Here is a 7,699-nt window from a genome sequence, read left to right as displayed (position 1 = left end):
CTCCAGGAACCCAAACCCCTCCTTCCTACACCAATTCCTCAGCCACTTGTTAACTTCCCTAAGCTCCTTCTGCCTCTCCTGTGTGGCTCGAGGTACAGGCAGTATTTCAGAGAAAACCACCTTGGAGGTCCTTTTCCTCAATCTATTACCTAAGTCCCTGAGATCGTTCTTAAGGATCCGCCACCTACCTTTAACTTTGTCATTAGTGCCCACATGCACCATGACCGCTGGGTCATCCCCAGCCCCGCCCAACAATCTGTCTGCCAGATCTGCGATGTGCCGAACTCGGGCGCCCGGTAAACAACAAACTGTTCGGTTCACGCGATCTTTTTTACAGATTTCCCTCTCTGTCCTCTTGATAATTGAGTCCCCAACTACCACAACCTTTCTAACCTTTCCTGAGTTACGGCCCCCCTTCTTCCTGGAGCCGTCCCTCCCCTGGCAGCTGGGGGAGGGCGCATGCTCCAGCTCTGCCACCCCTGAGTTGATATCCCCCTCAACCTGCAACTCGGCAAACATGTTAGGGTGTACCAACTCAGGACTGGCCTCCCTGACTCTCCTCCCCCTAACATTCCTAACAGTCACCCAGCTGCGTACCTCTGCTGCTTGCGTCTCCTCTATTCCTTCCTCCTCTATGCTGACCCCTGCCAGCGCCTGATGGGTAAAGTCCAAGCTCCTTTCCAGGTTGTAGATGCCACGCAGTCTTGTCACTGTGTTCTCTAGATCCACGATGTGGGCTTCCAGAGCAACAAGTCGCTCACATCTTGCACAGCAGTATTCGTCCTCGATTGGTTCATCAAGGAACGCATACATGCCGCAAGAAGTGCACTGAGTGGCATCCCCAATCCTGTCGGACATTATTACCCTCTACTCTATGGGGGATAATATTAACGACCTGCTCTTCCTTACCTACACTACCTCTAACTTCCCTGGTACAAAACCTGGGGTACCCACCAGTCGCTAATACCCTCACCAGTCACTAGATACTCACCAGTCGCAAGGATCCTCACCAGTCGCAAGGATCCTCACCAGTCGCAAGATACTCACCAGTCGCAAGATACTCACCAGTCGCAAGGATACTCACCAGTCGCAAGGATACTCACCAGTCGCAAAGATACTCACCAGTCGCAAGCTACTTCACCAGTCGCAAGGATACTCACCAGTGCAAGGATACTCACCAGTCGCAAGGATACTCACCCGTCGCAAGATACTTCACCAGTCGCAAGGATACTCACCAGTTGCAAGGATACTCACCAGTCGCAAGGATACTCACCAGTCACAAGGATACTCACCAGTCACAAGGATACTCACCAGTCGCAAGGATACTCACCAGTCGCAAAGATACTCACCAGTCACAAGGACACTCACCAGTCGCAAAGATACTTCCAGTCGCAAGGATACTCACCAGTCGCAAGATACTTCACCAGTCGCAAGGATACTCACCAGTGCAAGGATATTCACCAGTTGCAAGGATACTCACCAGTTGCAAGGATACTCACCCGTCACAAGGTACTCACCAGTCGCAAGGATACTCACCAGTCGCAAAGATACTCACCAGTCGCAAAGATACTCACCAGTCGCAAATATACTCACCAGTCGCAAGGACACTCACCAGTCGCAAAGATACTCACCAGTCGCAAAGATACTCACCAGTCGCAAAGATACTCACCAGTCGCAATGATACTCACCAGTCGCAAAGATACTCACCAGTCGCAAGGACACTCACCAGTCGCAAAGATACTCACCAGTCGCAAAGATACTCACCAGTCGCAAAGATACTCACCAGTCGCAAGGACACTCACCAGTCGCAAAGATACTCACCAGTCGCAAGGACACTCACCAGTCGCAAAGATACTCACCAGTCGCAAAGATACTCACCAGTCGCAAAGATACTCACCAGTCGCAAGGATACTCACCTGTCGCAAGGATACTCACCAGTCGCAAGGACACTCACCAGTCGCAAAGATACTCACCAGTCGCAAAGATACTCACCAGTCGCAATGATACTCACCAGTCACAAGATACTCACCAGTCGCAAGGATACTTACCAGTCGCAAGGATACTCACCATTCGCAAGGATACTTACCAGACTTCCCAGGTACTCAGTTGCAGAGACAGTCACACAGCAGTCAGTCGCAGTACAGACAAACAGCTATTGATTTCTTACAGAGTACAGTCACACAGCTTTCCCCCTGTTTGCAGCTGCTGCTCTACTCACAGCTGCTGACACACACACACACACACTGGGACGGATGTCTCCTCCTCCTCACTGGGCACGGACGGTCCTCCTCCTCTTCTTCCAGGCACTAAGGAAGGCGGGTTCTGACCTCCGCCGCCGCCGCCGCCGCCGCTCTCTGCCTCGGCTCCCGTCCTCCTCCTCCGCTCAGTTGCTGGTCCCTGCACGGTGCACCCGCACCCCTTGTGCGGCTTCCCCCGCACGTGTCCCCGCAGCTCCTCTTCCTTCCTCCTCTCTCCCTTGCCGCACGAACCGCATGAACCCTCACTTCCGGTTCCAGTACGTCGCTGGTCCACAGCTCCACACCGTAGGGAGTATTTTGCCAGCTTTAGAAACTGCAGCTTGGCGTTGCATGCTATTTTTAAGTCTATGATCTACCAGAACAACTGTACTGTACTGCAATAAAATTGATGTCCTTTTTTTCCCCATAAATAGAGCTTTCTATTGGTGGTATTTGATCACCTCTGCGATTTTATTTTTTGCGCTATAAACAAAAAAAGAGTGACAATTCTGAAAAAAAAAAACCAATATTTTTCACATTCTGCTATATAACATTCCCAAAAAAAAAAATGTAAAAATCAAAAATTTTTATCCTTTTAGGCCAGTTTGTATTCTTTCCACTTTCCATTCCCAGAGAATTTATGTGCAAGTCTTTCTGAATTTAAAAAGCTTGTCGGATGACCAGCAAAATGTCTTTAAGAAAAATATAGCAAGTCCAGTTGCCTTGATTTATTTTTTACAGATATAACATGACCTGGATGAATGAAAACCTTCACATCACAGTCCGAGGATCTTATCTGCTTACTGGGTGCCAGCTCCAAAGGCACGCCACAGCCTGAACATGCAATAAATCCAAATATAGGAGAAGAGCCGCACTCCGAAGTGCGTTTCTTCACTCATATTTGAACATCATCCATTTATGTCATATGGATTTGTTGGCAAGCCCACTACAGCGTAATGCGCATTTGTTGTTTTAATAAACACACATTTATTCTTGAGGGATGAAGCTGGTATTGACACAGGATGGCCAGGAACTATATTCATGAGAAGTAAATGCCCCAGTTTGATTTCTTTGTCTCTGCTTACAGCAGCACGGTCACAAGCAACTGACAAAAAAACTGTCAATTGCAAAACAAGTACTGGAATTTACCAGCACAAGATAAGATTCAACAGTAAAAAAAAATTCCATTATTTAAAATTGCTGTGTACCTATTCTGCAAAGTTATTCGCTTGTTTGTGCTCGCATGGAAAACTTATTTGTTTACTGCCACGCGATTGGAGTATCTAACGATTATGTTTTGTTTAACAACTTCTATAACACTGTGCAAAGCAAAAAAATGTGATCGCATCACTGGATGTATTTTGCAAGGACCAAGAGCCTGGACTAAATCTTCCTAGTAATACACTTCTTCTTTGCTGTTGTCTTTCATGAATGTATACAATCTTTTAATGGATGTGATAGCACTATGCATGGTTTCTTTCTCATAAAGAGGCATATATCTGATTTTCAGATATGAATTGCATATCAGCAGGACAACAGCATTTGAGCTTTTTTATCAATCTTAACAATACACCATTGAAAGCTTCAAACTGAAATGCAGACTGTGCTCACGGTGGACCCCAATTTGTCACAGCCTGAGTAAATTGAACACAAGAGTGTATGTTGAAAGAAAAATGCTCAAACCCATAGAGTGTTTCCATGTCAGAAACAAACTTTTCCAACATTTGTTGTGCACTGGCTAAATCCAAAATACTTACACACTCACTGGAAAACAATCCAATTCCCCCAACTAGCCTGCGCCAATGCACAAAATATTGTTCATGCATTATTCCCCACACAACAGGTACACTATAGTATACCAACCATGCAAGCCACTCATGCGCCTTCCAAAATGTGTGCACATCTATAGATTGTGGTACACGTACAAAATTGCATGGAGGTTGTATCTGCAGCAAACGATTTATTTCATTATGCTGAATCCACAAGTAGAAGTCTTTGGAATGGAACTTGGTATGGAAACAGGGCATTGCTAGTTGCCTTACAACCCCTAAAAGAACACAATGCATGTATTATGGTACCATACAGTCAATAACATTAAAATAGGGAAAGTCAAACAAAAGTGAAATGCTTTTTACACCAAATACTGGTTTGCCTTGATGTGTAGCCATCTCTGCATGCTGAAGAGTTTCCTGTACCTGTCTTAGATGCGGTCGCATATATAGACCCATGAAGTGCCCCGTCCTCTTGGGACAACTTCACCTTCTTGCAAACAGAAACCACAACCATAAGAACCATTAAATTGGTTAGATTTGTGGACCAAGGGGCGGGCAACAGCATCAGATATGAACAATAGTGAAAACACCTTTATTAACATGGTTTCACCATTATATTTCAAGTGAAATCCATCTCTTGATAAGGTTTTTATTTCATTGACAAATGGTGCAAGGATGACACTCATTGGTGGCTTATTAGACCAACCAAACCACAGGGAAGCCATTAAAAGATTACTTTTACGGACTGACAGGGGTACTTCATTAATGACATACAAAGAAAGCCACATACTGGACTTCGATGACGTGAAAACTGGGACACCATCACAGTTGAATGAAAGTGTTAGAAAACTACCTTGGATGTTTTTTGTAATAGAGCGGTGTTTACCGTCTGTTAGAACCCTTATGAAATCACGGCTATTGGTTTCATGAGTTGCACAGATAATATCGTACAAATCAGTGTTCTCTAACATGGTCTGCAATTGTGTCCTAATCGGCATGTACATAAAATAGGCTTGATTTTGGCTTGATTTTGTTTGGTATAATTGCAGCTGTACATGGAACCACAAAAACCGCACCTGCACATGTCTGAATCAGTTTTACCTATGTAAGTCAGCACAGAAATAGTGTGTTTCAATGTCTTGTTTTTTGAAAGGCTTGTTTAACAGGACAATATTTCTTCCATTCAGAGTGTTCATCAGTGCTGCTATGTCTTCAACAGTAGAACATTTTAAGCCATGTTTCTGTTGAAGAGCTTGCATTAAAAGTGCACCTTGCTCTTGCGTTACATGTAATCATTCTGGCTGTTGTCAGTACAGTCCTCATTTGCATTTTCTGTTGTCATGCATAAAGTAAACATACAGGTATTATAGTTTTTGCTGACAGTAGTTGCACTATTATTAACCTCCCCCCATCCGCGCTACAGCCTATATACGGCTGCAGCGCGGACTTGAATTTTCGGTAGGCCGTCCCAGTGACACGCCCCCCACGCGCTCCCGCGAGCGCGCAGCGGGGAAAATCTGTGTTGGCCGTGTCCCTTGGACACGGCCGATCACAGATCGTGGTGAATGGCCAATCACAGCAGCCATTCACCACGTGATTGGGCCGTCCAATGAGCGATGATCTCATATGTAAACATATGAGATCATCTCTCATCGCTGGCGCTCCTTCCTCACACGGAGCCTGCAGTGTGAGGAAGGAGGGGGAGCCGTTAGCCGCCGGGGACACACAGGAATGTAATCAGGGTACTGATCACCAGTGCCCTGATTACTAAAGGTAAAAACATACACAAATTGCACCCCCATCAGTGCCCACAGTGCCCGCCATCAGTGCCCCCATCAATGCCCATAGTGCTGCCAGTCAGTGCCCATCAGTGCCTGCTCATCTAGGCACTGATGAGCACTGACTGGCAGCACTATGGGCACTGAGTGTGGGCACTGATGGTGCTGTCCATCAGTGCCACTCATCAGTGCCACCCGTCAGTGTCCAGTGCCATCCGCCAGTGCCCATCAGTGCTGCCTATCAGTGCCCATCAGTGACGCCCGTGAGTGCCGCCTCTCAGTGCCCAGCAGTGCCACCTCTCAGTGCCCCCTCTCAGTGCCACCTCTCAGTGCCCAGCAGTGCCACCTCTCAGTGCCCAGCAGTGCCGCCTATCAGTGCTCATCAGTGCCGCCTATCAGTGCTCATCAGTGCCGCCTATCAGTGCCGCCTATCAATGCCGCCTATCAGTGCTCATCAGTGCGGTATATTAGTACCTCCTCATCAGTGCCCATAAGTGCCACTTCATCAGTGCCCATAAGTGCCACCTCATCAGTGCCCATCAGTGCAGCCTATCAGTGCCCATCAGTGCCGCCTCATCAGCGCACATCAGTGAAGGAGAAAAATGTATTTTCAAAATTTACTCGCAGAAAATAAGAAAAACTTTTTTTTTTTTCAAAATTTTCTGTCTTTATTCTTTTTTTTTTGTAAAAAATAAAAAACCCAGAGGTGATTAAATACCACCAAAAGAAAGCTCTATTTGTGTGAAAAAAATGATAAAAATTTCATATGGGTACAGTGTAGCATGACCGCGCAATTGTCATTCAAAGTGTGACAGCGCTGAAAGCTGAAAATTGGCCTGGATGGGAAGGGGGTTTAAGTGCACAGTAGGCAAGTGGTTAACATCAGTGTCCTCCGCTGTAGTTGAATCTGGCTCTACGTCACAGAGTGCATTATATGCATGAAGGTGGACTCCAGCCATGTTGCTGCCATTCACTGCTTCTGTCTGATGATGGTCATCATATTTCCCTGTAGCGGACCTGGCAACACTGTCACTCCTTTCTATAAAACAAACCATAGTGAAACTGAAGTGTATTTAAGAGCAAATAGCATGAACAAAATGCACAAATATTGTACTAGCTGAATATCCCTTATTCAAAAACTGATATGAGAAATGATGCAAAATGTGTTGTAATATCTAACTTTTCTAATGGTTCAGTGTACACAAAGTTTTCTTCATGTCCAAAATTATTCTAAACGTCTGTATAAATCACCTTCAGGCTATTTGTGTATATATGAAATATAAATTACTTTTTTGTTTACACTTGGGTGTTTTTTTTTTTTTTTAATAAAGGACTTTTTTTAGTACGGTGTAGTGTGTTTATTTAAAATTTTACTGTTAATTGAATGAGTAGGGGTTACAACTACCCCTTACTAATTCTGGGGGGTTTGGGTTTGGTTTAATCTCTCTGCTGCGCCAAGGCAAGGTTCCTCAGCACTCCCCCCTTTCTGCCAAACCTGCGGTAGTTGGGATCTGGGTGCTATCAGTGGGGGGAATGTTGTCCAGAGGTGTCACCCCTCTGCTCCTTACTTTGGCGCTGCCTGGAGGCATCAGCATCTTTTGTATGCAGCGTTGACACCTTTAATCACTGCAGTTGATAGTCATGGATTTATTTGATGGGCAGCCACTTGCTTCTGTCTTTTGGGTGGATCCCAATGAATCTTTATTACTTCCATGGTGATTAGGGGTTTTTGAGGATGCTGATGTTTCCATGCAGCATTGGAGTGGGGAGTGGAGGGGTGGCACTGTCAGCTGACATTTCTTTGCAGTTTTAAAACAGGGAGTGGAGAAGTGGCACTGTCGACTGATGTTTCCTTGCAGCATTGGAGCAGGGAGTGGAGGGGCAGCACTGTCCGCTGATGTTTCTGTGCAGC

At 45.7% G+C, this 7,699-nt stretch overlaps 1 pseudogene across 1 annotated transcript; it reads right to left on the bottom strand.

Annotated features, from left to right (window-relative positions):
* Positions 1-3,145: 3,145 nt before the first annotated feature.
* On the bottom strand, positions 3,146-5,013 carry LOC309556692 (annotated as a pseudogene). Its single transcript has one exon. The product of its transcript is annotated as an uncharacterized misc_RNA (transcript).
* Between the last annotated feature and the right edge of the window lie 2,686 nt (positions 5,014-7,699).

This window comes from Pelophylax lessonae, assembly GCF_965119305.1.
Source record: "Pelophylax lessonae genome assembly, chromosome: 5".
Classification (NCBI taxonomy): Eukaryota; Metazoa; Chordata; class Amphibia; order Anura; family Ranidae; genus Pelophylax; species Pelophylax lessonae.
The sequence above is the reverse complement of the archived record's forward strand: the minus strand, read 5'-3'. Positions and strand labels throughout refer to the sequence as shown.